At 52.8% G+C, this 14,670-nt stretch overlaps 1 protein-coding gene and 7 non-coding genes across 10 annotated transcripts in view; 2 read left to right on the top strand and 6 right to left on the bottom strand.

Moving 5' to 3' along the window:
- LOC142821516 (uncharacterized) overlaps positions 1-14,670 on the bottom strand; it is a 369,045-nt gene that overhangs the window by 127,925 nt on the left and 226,450 nt on the right. The gene's annotated exons all lie outside the window — the stretch shown is intronic.
- Positions 3,679-3,751, bottom strand: TRNAN-AUU (transfer RNA asparagine (anticodon AUU)). Its single transcript has one exon. It is a non-coding gene; the product is annotated as a tRNA-Asn (tRNA).
- Positions 4,427-4,520, bottom strand: TRNAL-UAG (transfer RNA leucine (anticodon UAG)). Its single transcript has 2 exons — positions 4,483-4,520; positions 4,427-4,462 (listed from the first exon to the last, which is right to left on the bottom strand). It is a non-coding gene; the product is annotated as a tRNA-Leu (tRNA).
- TRNAC-GCA (transfer RNA cysteine (anticodon GCA)) lies at positions 5,886-5,957 on the top strand. Its single transcript has one exon. It is a non-coding gene; the product is annotated as a tRNA-Cys (tRNA).
- TRNAI-AAU (transfer RNA isoleucine (anticodon AAU)) lies at positions 7,530-7,603 on the bottom strand. Its single transcript has one exon. It is a non-coding gene; the product is annotated as a tRNA-Ile (tRNA).
- TRNAG-UCC (transfer RNA glycine (anticodon UCC)) lies at positions 12,649-12,720 on the bottom strand. The gene has a single exon. It is a non-coding gene; the product is annotated as a tRNA-Gly (tRNA).
- TRNAG-UCC (transfer RNA glycine (anticodon UCC)) lies at positions 14,037-14,108 on the top strand. Its single transcript has one exon. It is a non-coding gene; the product is annotated as a tRNA-Gly (tRNA).
- On the bottom strand, positions 14,326-14,398 carry TRNAF-GAA (transfer RNA phenylalanine (anticodon GAA)). Its single transcript has one exon. It is a non-coding gene; the product is annotated as a tRNA-Phe (tRNA).

The following is a 14,670-nucleotide window of genomic DNA, read 5'->3' as shown; positions in this document are numbered from 1 at the left end:
GTCCATGTAGTATGACAGTAACGTCATTTCAGGAAGTGTGCCAGCTGTTTAGGGGAGGGGAAGAGCAGCCTTCACTCTTCTTGAGACACAGGACCTAGTTTGTAGCTATGGGACTTCTCCCCACACGCCACAGGAAGCCGCTGGTGGTAGCATCAGCGAGGGCTTTTTGGGCATGGGAGGGAATGAGAGGGGTGTGGAACACCTCGCAATCAACTGGTCATGCCCCTGCGATTGACAAGTTGATCGCGATTGACAGGCGGGTGATCGCGGCTCTTAACTCAATCCCTCTCCTTTCCCCTAGAACCAGGCCCACCGCTCTAATCCAATCCCCCTCCCTTTTCTCAGAGCCAGGCACATCCCTTCCCCCCCACTCTAACTCAAGCCGCTTCCCCAGAGCCAGGTACCTCCCACCACTCTAACCCAATTCTCCTGCCCTCTCCCCCGGCTCTAACCTAATTCTCAGGTCCTGGAGCCTTAGCCACCAGTATAGCTGCACATCTCCTTCGAGGTGCTTGGGCGCATGCACTGAGCAGCTGGCCTTAAGACATGCTGGCTGGGACGCCATGTGCACCCCCCTCCCCCATACACCCTCTCCTTCCCCAGAGCCAGGGAACCCTGTTCCCCCGCTTCGGCAGTAACAATTCTCAGGTCCTGGAGCCGCCGCTACAGCTGCGCATCTTCCTGCAGGTGCTGGGTCATGTGCACTGAGTGGCCAGGTTTGAACATGAGCTGGCCAGGATGCCATGCACATCCCCCCTCAACCCAATCCCCCTCCCTTCCCCTTCCCCAGAGCCAGACACCTCCCCTCCCTGCTCTAACCAACTCCTCTCCACCCTTCCCCCCTGACCTTATGCTTGGGTCCCAGAGCCAGAGCCACTGCCACCATGGGCATCCATGGTTACAATTGAAACCCCCCCCATACACACACCTGATCCCCCCCTCCCTTCTCCAGAGCCAGGCATCTCCCCCCACTCTAACCCAATTCCGCTCCCTCCCAACTTTATGCTCAGGTCCCAGAGCTGCCACCACACCTGAAGCCCTCGCTACTGCCAGAGCCGCTGTCGGAGCCAATGCCTGTGCTTAGCGGCCAGCAGCTAGCATGTGCAGACTGGGATCTGTGTGCGGCCCCAGTCTGCATGTGCAGGATAGGATGCAGTGCACTGTAAGCAGAACGGCATGGGCCACGAGCACACATGTGGCTCAGAGCGTCCCAACCGTGAGCGTGGTTAACCTGAGCAGTTCTGGGTTCTGACCTGGTTCCATCAGGAGCTGCAATTTCTTTCTTCATGAGCCATGCGTTGGCCACTGCTGCTGTACAGGATAAACGAAAAACAACCACAAGCGGTCTGATAGCACTTTCTAGATTAAGGCTACATCTATGCTGCAGCCTTCTTCTGCAAAAGCTTATGCAAATGAAGTGTGGAATAGAATATTGCTTTGTTTCATTTGCATAATTAATTAGGAGCTGTTTTTGTACAAGAGGCTTTCGTAGATGGCTCCTTTTTGTGCAAAACCCCCCTCTTGTGCACGCATCCTCATTTTCTCAGGAAGAATGGCTCTTGCCGCAGCTTCAGGATGACAACCCTGCTGACCAGCAGCTCCAGGATGAGAAGGAGGATTCCAGGAATGTTGTGACCCTCACCCTGGAACCAATTCCCTAGATGCAGGAGGCCTCCCAAACGTCTTCAGGCACCTGGGAGGGAACATCAGGTGAGTGCTGTGAGGTTGCAACACACACAGGGCAGGCAGGAGCACAGGGGATGATGAGCTATCGTGAAGCGTCATGCGGATCGTAGGTTGGGGGACACCACACATGACCAACACTGTAGAGGACCGTCCTCCCCCCACCATGTGTGCAAGGCACCACCTGCTCCTGCAAACAGTACTGCCAGAGCATAATTCCCCAACACTGGAGATAACACCCTTTGGGAAATGGGGGTGTAGCTCAGTGGTAGAGTATTTAACTGCAGCACAAGTGGTCCTTGGTTCAACTCCAAGTGTCCTCTTAAAAGACTGATTAAATTCATTAAAACCCTTGCATCTCCAGGTATGTCACATTTTGGATTTCTATTGTGCAGGGATTCTTAAAATGACCACAAACCCCTAACATGTTCCTGCATCAATGCATGTAAACCAGGCAAACCCATATCTCAACTGAAACAAATTCAAACCTGCTGTGTGTCTGGTTTCTATTCCCATCAATTCAACAAGGGTGTGATCTGAATGCCCATTGGCAGGTCCTTGGTCTCCATGGGCTGTGCTGTGCAGAAGAACAAGAACCACGTCCAGCGGGAGAGGAATGGCTGCAATCAATCTTATAGGCTACATCTACACTGGCACCCTTTTCCAGAAAAGGGATGCAGATTAGCCAAGTCGGAATTGCAAATGCAGCAGGGATTTAAATTTTCCCCGCTGCATTTGCATAAACATGGCTGCCGCTTTTTTTCAGGCTCGGGGCTTTGCCAGAAAAAAGCTCCAGTCTAGACAGGGATCTTTCAGAAAATAAAGCCTTTTCCAGAAGATCCCTTATTCCTCTTAAAATCAGATGTAGCCATAGAATTTTATTTAGCAAGTCCAACTAAGACTCATTAAATCAAATTGAGAGGTTACCCCACCAGCCTCCAGTATTTCTGCTCTTTGCTCCCTTTCGGTTCCTGCAATAGGGACATAGCCAGGCTCAACTGACGGAAGCCAGCTCTAGCTACGTAGGGTATGTTTACACTTGCACCCTCTTTCCAAGAAGGGATGCAAATGTAAAGATTGAAAACTGTAAATGAAGCCACCAGGGACACATACAATGGGCCTGCAAAAAAATGAAACAGCTGAGCACCTTGCAGAGAACAGGCCATCGCCCTGCCTGGCACTTGTGGCTTGGCCTCCGCTACACTTGGAGGCTGGTGTTTGGGGCTGGCTATTCTTGCTGCCTCCCATGTTTGACTGGCCCAAGGAGGGCATGAGGCAGGAGTGGGGCAGAGGAGGGAAGCCAAGCTGAGGGGCATAGGGCAGAAGCTCAGTGCCTCTGTGGGGTGAGCAGAGCCTCTCCCCTCCCCCGTGTTCTGCCAAAGCCTGTAGGGTTCAGCTGTCTGTGGGGAGGCAGAGTCCTGTGCCTGTCTCAGAGAGTCCCAGGGCTGATGCTACTTGCAGCCCAGCAGCCCAGGAGAAGAAGAGGGCTCTGGTTGTAAGGAAAACAAGTAAAGCTGGTCCCAGTGGGTATGAACTGGGGCACCAGTTTGGCCTAGTTGAGTGAGGGGAGGTTGGTTCAGGTCCCCTGGCCTATGTCTATATTCATGGCTTCTTGCGCAAGTATGAACACTTGCGAACACTCCACCTCTTGTTCTCATGGAAGTGACTTACCTGAGCTGCCAGCTCCTCATTTCCTCAGCCCCTTGAGATTTGTAGCTCAAAGCTGGAGCTGCTGTGGAAGGAGCTGAAGCTACAGAAGCTGACAGGGGACAATCAACAGGCGGAGGGTTATTTTTTCTCCCCCCTGGGCTGATGTGGCTAGAACTGAGGAGAAGAAAATCCTCTTCCCTTCTCCTCAGAAGATGGAAATTGCAGTTGGGTCTCTCTCTGGTTCTACTAAAGCTGGACCCCAGGACTAGACTTTTTCTTTATAAAGCCCTAATGAAAACTGAGCCAATTGCTTGCAGACTGAGAATGTGAGTTAAGGAAGGGCACTGCCCAGCATAGGGCTTGAACCCATGACCCTGAAATTAATAGTCTCATGCTCTACCCACTAAGCTAGCCAGGCTGCCTGCAAAAAGTTTCCTAATATCCCATCCCAGCATAACAAGAGCCAAGTGTTCTCCACTGCCTGACTTAAGGCTCTTTCTTGCCCCTAATGTTGGGTTCTGGTATGTGAGGAGGTTTGAGCTCAAACCCCACTCCCGACACACCCACTTCTTTCCCCACAAGGAACGGCCCCATTTCCATCACTTCAAGGACAGGAGAAGGGCTCTGGCCAGTTCTCTGCAAAATGCTCAGCCTGTTTCATTTTCTGCAGGAACTATTGGGATCCATCCACCCTGTTCCCCAGTGAGAGGTATGTGTCCTCTCCCCCTTTCCACAGACACAGCAGGCCAGGGGGTTGTGCACCTGCAGTGGCCCCTTCCTACGTGGCCGGGAAGAAAGCAGCTTGGTCTGACGGGCGAGTCTCACTTGCTGATCAGACTCCCAGGGCCTGAGCTCTGGGGCCAGCCCAGGGCAGGAGGGAGAGGGGGTGTGAAGAAATTCCAGGGGAGGGGGAAGAGGTGACCCAGCCCTCTCCCCATCAATTTTTTTTCTTTTTTGCTAAAACAAGTTTTGCTTCTATTTTGGGGGGGGGGGGGGGGGCGTGAGGGTTTTCAAAAATCAAAAGGGGGGGGCATGATGCTGAAAAGTTTGGAAACCACTGCAAGCAGACAACCCAGCAGGTACTCAAAGTGAGTGCTCCAGGTGAGGTTTGAACTCACAACCTCAGCATGTCTCCTACAAGTACTGCCTTCTAAGTACTGTGAGCTGACCTATTGCGCCACTGGAGCACATATTTGAAATCTTTCTTCAAAGTGCTTAGATTGAAAAAGTCAAGACGCACAACGTGGAATTGAAGTTTCTGTCTGTGCCCTTGTTCTTTCTTTTCACAGGCAGAGCCAGGGGGCTCCGCACATCCAGAGACCACTACCTCTTCCTCCCTGGTCTCTGAAATAACCCACCCTAGTGGAGCACAAAGCTGCTGGAGGCCAGAGCACTAGAGATGAGTTGCACGTGGGTTAGTGCTCCCTTTGCACGTGAGAGGTAGGAGGATTTACTCCCATCTTCTCCCACCTGAGCTTGCTGGTGCTCAGGGGTTGGCCCCTTTCCTGCTGCCCCAACTCTTATTCCCACAATGCACTTTGTGCAGGAACCGTTGGTCTTTGTTCCAAGGTGTGTGGCTGGGAGCCAGGACCCTTCCCAAAATATACAACTCCCCCGCCCCCATTCTGCTCACACTCTCTGGCTGCCTCCAGCATGGGCTGAGCTCGGGGGTGAGATGGGCCTCAGGCACCTGACCACAAGTCTGCTCACGAAGCTCTAATGGGCCTCAGACAAGCAAAACCCCCCTTAGTGAACCTCAGGACAAGGAAGACAAAAAGCCTGGAGCACGAGGACCTCCCAGCAACTGCCCCAGCCCGTCCCACTGAGATTTAAACTCAGATTGGAGGATTCAGAGTCATTAGTGCTGCCCCTTACACCTGGGAGCTAGACAGAAGGCCTGGGGTAGACACCTGGGACACTCAGGTCTCAGTCTGGCCTCTGCTCTCCTGGCTTCCCTCCAGCTGCTTCATCTCTCAGGACTGTCTGGCTACGTCTACACGGCACATTTATTTTGGAATAAGCTCTTCAGGAATAGTTATTCCAAGATAGCACGTCTACACTGAAGGGAAACCTCAAAATGAGTCTGAGGAGACTTCCCTAATGTAGACGTGTTACCTTGATTTAGAGCCCCAGGGGGAATAACTTAGAATGGCCCTGGGGAGGGGATATTTTAAATAGCAGAAGTGGAGCATGTACACGCGCCTCATTTTGAAATAGCTATTTCAGAATAGGCATTTTTCTGCGTACAGTGAGGTCTGCAGAAGTTGGAATTAGCCTTCCGTTATTTCAGAGTTACTTCAAAATAACGGAATTGCTGTGTAGACTCTTGCCTTGTTATTTTGGAATAACGGCCATTGTTTCGAAATAACTTTTCTGTGTGGACAGAACCTCTGTCCTGCCCCAGTTCTGATGCTTTCTGGACAAACTCCATGTTAGGACCAGTCACAATGTGGGGTCAGTGAGGGTCCGTCCCACCTGAGATGTGTGTTCTACAAAAGCCTCCTGTTCCCCACCCACTTCTCAATACTGGCTGCAGACACTTTTTTTCATAAGGGGGTGTAGCTCAGTGGCAGAGTGTTTGACTGCAGATCACATGGTCCTTGGTTCAAATCCAAGTGCCCCCTGCAAGAGTGTCTATTTAATAGAGACATTTCCTTTGTATGTGAACTCTTTGAATGAATACAAACCTATAGGCTACATCTACATGGCAGGGCTTTTGCTCAATGTTCTTGCACAAAAACGTGCAGAGCACAGCACGAGTGTTCTTGCATAAGTAAATTTGCACTACAGCATTGGAAAACAGTGCTTTTTCCAGAAGAGTTATTCCTTTCCCCACAGGGAATAAGCTCTCTTGCACAAGAGCTCTTCCACAAGAGGGCAGTGTAGACAGGCAACATGAATTTCTTGTGCAATAAACCCATATGGATAAAATGCCCATCAGAGTTTTCTTGCACAAGAGAGCAACCACACTGCCATGGACGCTCTTACACAAAAGCACATCTCTTGTGCAAAGCACTTGGCAGTGTGGACGTGTTCTTGTGGAAGACCTTTTGCAGAAGAACACTTACGTAAAACAGTTCTTACATAAGAATGCTGCAGTGTAGACGTAGACGTCGTGTTATGATGGTGTTTAGGTCAGTAACTGGGGCCACTAAATGGTGCTTGTGACCTGTAACCTAGGGATCCATGTTGGTTCCCCTCAGGCACCGGCCACTCAGAGACTGGTCAGAACTGGATTTTTCTGCCAACTGGTACGAGGATTCCTGAAAATAAGCGGCGGAACAGCTCTGCACAAGAGGGTTTTTTTGTGCAAGAAGGAGCAGCGTAGACAGCTTCTTCTTGCACAAAAGTCTCTGCTGCAAAAATGATGGCTCATTAGGTATGCAAATGAGGTGTGGCAATATTCATCCCCACACCTCATTTGCGTATCTTATTGCACAACAATGTGCGGTGCAGACATAGCCAAGGAAGCCAAACACTGGCATTACCAAGGATTTGCAGCAAACCAGTATTTCGCCAGCGGGTCCCACTGAGGTCGTGGTGCAGGATTCAGACTCACTTGCCGAGGAAGGCTCTAGAATCTTCCTGCTTTGCACAACATTTTTGAAGCTTAGACAGAAAGCACAGGGGCCATGTTTACACTGACGGGCTCTTGAGCAAGCAATATGCCAATGAGGCTAAGCGTGGACTATCACACTGCTCCTTCATGCACAAGTGACAATAAGCAGCGGAACGGCTCTGCACACGAAGGCTCTGTCTGCACTGGTGGCTTCTTGCACAAGAACACGGCCACACAGGGCTGCTGACGCAGGTGACCAGGTGGTTGGCAGCAGTGTTGTGGGCCGGGCACATGCCCCAGGCCTCCTGGACATATGGAGCCTCCCTCTGTGGCTTGGGCTGGAGGAACCTGCCCCCTGCAGGGAGCCTTGGGCCAGCCACTGCAGCAGCAGGAATTTGGGAATCACGTCACCCCACTGGGGCAATGGAGGGAAGAGAAGGGTTTTCCCTGCCATTAGGGAAAGCAGGCCAGGCCAAGGCCCTTTTAGCCACTGGGGCTGTGCAGGCTGGAGCCTCCTCCTATGAGCTCTCTGCTCTGCTTCCTGCAAAGGTCTCAGCCTCTTGTGTGTCTCTGCTTCCCTGTCCATAGCAGGCAGCTAAAGGGTGGGTGAGGACAATCACCACAGCAAACATCTCAGTGGCCAGCATGGGGCTTGAACCTATGACCTTGGCATTATTAGCACCACGCTCTAACCAACTGAGCTAGTCAGCCTGCCAAGAATAAGCTCACAAATGGCCCTTTCAGAAAGGCACCTCCGGCAGTTGCCGGGATGACTGGAGCTGCCAATGGCTCTTCTCTGACAACGCCACTAGTGACTCACTGTGACGTGGGCTGGCTAGTCCAGCTGGTTTGAGGTGTCACGGAAATCCAGACTCAGGGTTGGAAGGAGAGAAACACTTTTATTAAGAGCTGTGGGAAGTTTCAAAAGAAAGACTTCCAAAATCAAATGTCCGTGGTAACCTTATATACATTCATGGTTGCACACAAAATAGAATAGACATCACATAAGCTAGTGACAGCGTTACAATTGGCTTAATGCTTAAAGCTACTTTTATCTCAATATGCAGAGATAAACTTAGTTACATGGGTGTTAGTCTCATCCTTGCAGCAGAAAAGCTAGATCAGGCTGGTTTTAGTAGGTTCACTATCTCTCACACACAACGCAAGGTCACGTTCAGTCAGTTGCGTACACACTTCACATTGTTCCTTTTAACAAAATACATTTTCCTTCTCAGAGGTTTGGTCACGGTGGCTGGCGGTCAGCATGGCATGTCACCCCTCCCATCACACTTTGTGCCAGAAGAACAAAGTTTGCAAAGGACTTTGAATTCCCTCCATCTCCCCATGCTACAGCAGTAAAAGAAATCCTGAAACCGGCCCCTTCTCCTGTCGCTGGAGAGATGGAAATGGAGCCGTTCCTTGTGGGGAAAGAAGTGGGTGTGTCAGGAGGGGGATTTGTGCTCAAACCTACCCACAAACCAGAACCCCCCATTAGGGGCAAGAAAGAGCCTTGAGTCAGGCACTTGAGAACTCTCGGTTCCTGCTACCCTATGATGGCATATTAGAAAAACTATTGCCGTAGCCTGGCTAGCTCAGTTGGTAATGCATGTGCCCCTTAATTTTAGGGTTATGGGTTCAAGCCCTATGCTGGGCAATGCCCTTCCTTAATTCACATTCTCAGCCTACAAGCAATTCACTCTCAGCTTCCACCAGGGTTTTAGAAAGAAAAAGTCTAGTCCTGGGGTCCAGCTTTAGTAGAACCAGAGAGAAAACAAGCTGCAAGTTCCATCTTCTGAGGAGAAGGGAAGAGGATTTTCTTCTCCACATCAGCCCAGGGAGGAGAAAAGGTGCCTGGTCTGTAAAAGGTGCCCTGGAAATGAGAAAGCAGCTAAAGTGACTCTGGTGCGACTTGAACCCAAAGCCTTTGAATGTTTTGCTGGGCTCACATTAACCACTACAGCTTAGAAGTCCAACATGCTTTCCATTGCACCACAGAGCCTGCTGGCTAGCTGAGTCTGAAATCTCCACTCTCTGCTTTGCAGCATGGCAATTGCTGGGGGTAAAGAAAGGGGGAGCCAAGTATGTCTCTTTTGGGAGAGCAGGTAGGAAGAGGGAGGGGGCCACTGAGCCCCTGGCCTTTAAAGTAAGGGATAAGAACTGAACTGCAGTTGGAGAATGTGGGTATTGATCCCACTGCCTCTCATATGCTAAGCGAGCACTCTACCACTTGAGCTAATTCACCTGCTGGTACAAAAAGAAAGCTCTCCTGCTCCATGCACATTGTTCCAGAGCCCACAAGGTTCCTGCAGATGCCCAAGGCTTCTTTCAGAAAGGGCCACTTGTGATTTATTTCGAAGTAAGTGCTGTGTAGCCAGCCCCAAATTACAAAATAAGCTATTTCAAAATAGGCACATTGATTATTTTGAACTATGGGACGCAGCCCTAGTGAGTTAGAGCTGAGCTCTGCCCCCAGCTCCCTGCTCCACCCACCCATGTACTAACTCCCGCTTTCCATAGGGCTGTTCGCATTGGCCTCCTCTCTCTGTAGCCAGGCTTCAGCCAGGACTGAGGCTCAGGGGAAACCTCACATAGGAGATTCCAGGCAGCCAGGCCATGGGGGTCTTTGAGATGCCCCAGCCTTGCAGCCTGTCCCACCTGGCTGTTGCCATGGTCCCTCTGTGAGGTCACTGCCTCCCAGCCAATGAACTGAGGTGCTGCACAAGGCCCTTCTGATGTCACTGCTGCCTCCCAGGGCTCATGTCCTGCCCCTGGCCAGCCCCTTGGCATGTGTGAGCTGCTCCCCCCCTGCCCCCGTCACTCAGGGCTGGTTCTGGGGCTCACACAGGGAACATCAGAGGCTGCTCAGAGGGACATATTGGGGCCTGTGAGTGTTGCTGTTCTGCTGTACAGACAGGGCCATAGAGCCTCAGCAGGCTGTAGCCGTGGGAGACACTTCCCTGGTTTCGGGAGGGAGATGAGACGTCAAGGCCTATGACTTGGAGCCAGCTACCGATACCCATGGAAAGCTGATTTTCAGAGGGGTGTGATCAGCCCTTCCTGTGTATCTGGCTTCTTCAAAGGGGATTAATCAGGAGCTAAAAGTTGAAGAAGGGCCATTTAGGAAGGTGAATTTCTTTCCCTGGCAGTTTTTCTGTGCTGCATTGGCCTAATGGACAAGGCACTGGCCTCCTGAGTTAGGGATTGTGGGTTCAAGTCCCAGCTGGGATGACAATTTCCTTTCACTGACAAAGAGTTCTTCTGCTCTCTGAAGTAGTTGGCAAGGATGATTGGCAGTTGCTGTCTCCTTCTCTACAGAAACTGTTCAGACCCCTCACGAGCAAGTGCTGGTGTTAGGTGCAGATCTGGTTGCTAAAAGCCCAGGTATCCAAAGTCAGAATGAAGGGGCACATTTTGCTCTAGAAGGCCCAGGAGTGACAGCCAGATGGAGGTGGCTGTAGCAGGGTCTGTCTGGAGACAAAGAGGAGCCTGAGGATGAGAAGGCCCATGAGAGGCAGAGACTCCAGAGCGGGGGGGGGGGGGGAGGGGAGGAGGGGGCTAGTTATTTGGTCTGGCAAACTGACAGACAATCCCCAGGGCCTGAGCATGGTGCGGGCGAGGCCCATGGGGCAGTTTGCCAGGTGGGATTTGGGGGGTGGAGAAGCTGTGAAGCTCTGTGAGTGGATAAGGTCCCTGGCTGAGCTGCGCCACCTGCCGTGTGTGTGACTTAAACTGTCCCACGTCCCCTTTTGTGTGTCTGTTGCGCTTCCAGCTTCTTTCCTCAGGCACGTTCATCCGGCAAAGACCCCCCCAGCGATCTTGTATCTTCCTTTGTGCAACTCAGCCACAGACACTGCCAGGGCTGGAAGGAAATTGCTGCACTTTGGGAGTCAAAGGTGTTGTCTGGGACCATAAAGGAGATTCACCCAACACCCTGAGAAGGGCACCATGGCTCAGCTGGCTAAAGTGCTTGTTTTGTAAACAGAAGGTCCTGGGTTCTATGCCAGGTGGTGTCTTATTGCAGCCTGTGCTTGCATTTTCCTATGTCCTTCTGGGGCACAGAAGAGGCCTCCTCTGGCCACCCATGGAACTGCGGGTTCAGCACCTGATGCCCACAGACCCTCACTCTCCATGGCTGCAGGAGCTGTAGAGGTTTCACCTCAGGCTCTCTGAGCACAGACACCCCCAGGGAATCACAAGGGCGCGTGGTGCTGGCTCTCCTGTCCCAGCAATTGCAGTCAGAGCCCTGCCTTGCCAGTGCCAGTCACAGGAGCCTCTGCACCCGCTCCAGGCTTGTGGTTTCCTTCTTCCCACCGCTCCTCCCCAGTCAGCCTTTTCCTGACCCAGCAGTTCCATGGGTGGCCAGGGGAGGCCTCTCCTGTGTCCCAGAAGCTGCCAGACTCTGACTCTTGTCCCCTTGGTGCCCCCGTCTCAATTCTCTTTTAAATTGGTCTTTATGGTCCTGCTCAGGGCGTTTTTCTCCTCAGCAGCGCACAAGAGAGAAGCTGTTGCCACTAACCCTTGAAGGCAAGATGAGTTTTGCCTGCCCCCCTCAGCCTGACTCCCTACTTGGCCCCATTCCTGCCTCTCTTCCTTGGCTGACCCAGTGACTGAAAGGGGCTGCGGCTGCTGCTGACAGGGAAGAAGCTGAGAGGCAAGGTGCTGGCAGCAAGAGATTCCAGCTGCCTCTTGCCCTGGGTCTCAGTGCGCCATGCCAGCCGCGAGCCACCTTGACCAACCCTCAAACCAGCTGGATGAGCCAGCCCACATCACAGTGGCCCTGTCAGAGAAGAGCCATTGGCAGCTGCAGAGACAGCCCTTCAGCTGCTGGACGTGCCTTTCTGAAAGGGCTATTTGGAACCTATGTTTTGGTTGGCTGGCTAGCTCAGTTGGTTAGTGCATGGTACTAGCAAGGTCATGGGTTCAATCCTTGTGCTGGCCACAGATATATTTGCTGGGGTGACTGTTCTACCCCTGCCCCTCTACTTTAGCTGCCTGCTATGCACAGGGAAGCAGAAACAGGCAAAAGGCTGAGAGCTTTTCAGGAAACAGTCCAGAAAATTGGTAGGAGGTGGCTCCAGACTGAGTGGCTGAAAGGCCTTTGACCTGGCCGGCTTTCCCCAATAGCAGGGAAAACTGTTCTCTTCCCTCTATGGTGGGGCCACTCATGGGCCTGCTGGCTCAGCTGCTTAGAGCTTGATGCTAATAATGCCCATGTCACGGGTACAAGCCCCATGCAGACCCTACAACAGCTGAATTAGTTTTGTTTGAGCTGCTCCCCATGAAAAGCGGTGAGAGGGAGCCCTTGGCTGTGGGACCCACTTGTGCCTGTGGTTCAGGGTTAAATAAGATCTCCCCTAGGAGGTTGCCTGTTCCCTTCCCACCTTGCATTGGCTGGGGATCAAATCAAGCAAGGGGCAGCAAATGCCAGGCACTGTCATGGTCTGGGCCACAGATACGGACCGTCTTGGAGCTGTGGTCCGAGGAGGAGTCTCTGCAGTCCATGCGGAGGAATGCAGACATTTTTGGCAGAATGGCCAATGGTCTAGCAAAGAAAGGCCACCTCCCTGAGCATCCTAGAGCCAAGGTCAAGGAATCACAGCAGAGGTATGTGAGGGAGGAACCACATTACTGTGCATGCTCTCGGAGAGGATAAAGAGCTGTGAGAGGAAGCCCACAGCTGCAGAACCCATTTGTGCCTGTTTTTTCAGGGTTCAAGTAAAACCCCAGCAAGGAGCTTTGATGCTCTCTCTTTACATTGCATTGGCTGGGAATCGAACCCAGGTCAACTGCTTGGAAGGCAGCTATGCTCACCACTATACCACCAATGCCTCACGGGCCCTCACATACCCCTCCTGCAATTCATTGACCTTGGGTCTGACTTGGGCTAGGATGCTGGAGCGGGGAGGTGGCCTTTCTCTGCAAGGCCATCAGCCATTGGGCCATATGTTAGATAATTTCATGGAGGTTAGGTCCATAAAAGGCTAGTAGCCAGGGGATAAAATGGTGTCCCTGGCCTCTGTTTGTCAGAGGCTGCAGACGGATGGCAGGAGACAAATCGCTTGATCGTTGTCTTCAGTCCACCCCCTCCAGGGCACCTGGTGCTGGCCACTGTTGGCAGACAGGACACTGGGCTAGACGGACCTTTGGTCTGACCCAGTACGGCCGTTCTTATGTTTTTATGTTCACAAATGTCCACATTCCTCCACCTGGACTGCTGGGCCTGCAGAGACTCCCCCTCTGATCACAGCTCCAAGAGGGTCTTTATCTCTGGCCCAGACACTGACAGTGCCCAGTGTTTCTGTCCCTTGCTTGGTCCTGTGACCAGGGCCAGATTAAGGCCTGGGCTAGCCGGGCAGCTGCCCTTTATAGCTGCCATCAGGCGCCGCATGCCTGCCTCTTGGATTGCAGGCTGCAGTAGCTCCCAGTAGCCACCCTGCAGCGGCTGCCCGGGGCGGGCGCCACGTTAACCCCTGCAGCGCTGGCCAGCAGCGCCCTCCCCCCATGGCTGCGGAGCCCTGCATGTCCAAGCTCAGCCTGCCCCAGGTGCCCTAAGGCTGCCCACCAGCAGCGGTAGCCGGGCTGGGCCAGGCACGTGCATCCTGCCACCGCCAGCTACATGCATGCGCCCTCCTCCAACCCGGGGCGCAATTGAACTGTCAGCCCGGGGCACCGGAATGGCTCAGTCTGGCCCTGCCTGAAGGCGTCTTTGGAGGCTTGTGCCTGTGACATGGCTCTCCGGAAGGCAGACGTGCTCCATCTTAGGCAAAGGACCCAGAAACAACACTTTACAGCAGCAAACACGAGAATAGCTCTTGATCCGCATCCCCGGGCCACACAGAGTATCCAGAAGCCACTTCCCCACCTCTCCCTTGGCTGCTCTAGAGCTTAGCCCAAAGTCTGATAAACTCTACTCTCCCACCCAACAACCTCTGGGACTCCTCTCCCGCCCAGCTCCTCACACCACGGAGAGTGCAGGGCAGCCACTACCCCAGAGTCACCACTTCTGGTCTCTGCCAAATGGCCAAGAAGTTCTGCTTTACCCAGACCACACAGGCACCCTCTCTCCTCTGGCCTCTGGCCTCTGGCTAGCTTCATGGCAGAAATGGGCTTCCCTCACTAATTTTCCCAGCACCTTTACGGGCAGGCATTGGTGGTATAGTGGTGAGCATAGCTGCCTTCCAAGCAGTTGACCTGGGTTCGATTCCCAGCCAATGCAATGTAAAGAGAGAGCATCAAAGCTCCTTGCTGGGGTTTTACTTGAACCCTGAAAAAACAGGCACAAATGCCCTGTGGCAGGATAGAGACCCAGGGCCAAGAGAAAGCAGGAAGAGCCCCAGGATGCAGCTCATCTCCCCTTTTCTCCTGCAGTGCAGGTTGTGAGAACAGCTCTAAGCAAAACCATCAACTTGAAGTAATTAGCCCCTATTGGAGCATGCCAAAGCCTGGAATTGAACCAGGGACCTTTAGATCTTCAGTCTAACACTCTCCCCACTGAGCTACTTTGGCTGTGATAAGAGCCCTGTGTGGCCTGTAATTCTCTGTCCAGGATGTTTTGCCGCATGTCGTCATGCCCTGCCCAGGAAGGCCAGACTGGCCTTTCCACAGCGCCCCTCCCCCACAGCCCAGGGCCAAGGTTCCCTCTAAGCCAGGCCTGGGCAATACAGGCCAGCGGGCTGGATCCAGCCCATGAAGCCACCCAACATGGCAGCAAGAAGCCTCAGGCAGATTCCCTGCTCGCCCTGCCCCCACGCACAGCTGAGAGAAGGGGCTGCTGGGCC

Source organism: Pelodiscus sinensis, chromosome 31 (genome assembly GCF_049634645.1).
Source record: "Pelodiscus sinensis isolate JC-2024 chromosome 31, ASM4963464v1, whole genome shotgun sequence".
NCBI classification, from domain to species: Eukaryota; Metazoa; Chordata; order Testudines; family Trionychidae; genus Pelodiscus; species Pelodiscus sinensis.
This window is presented reverse-complemented; position numbering and strand designations above follow the sequence as displayed.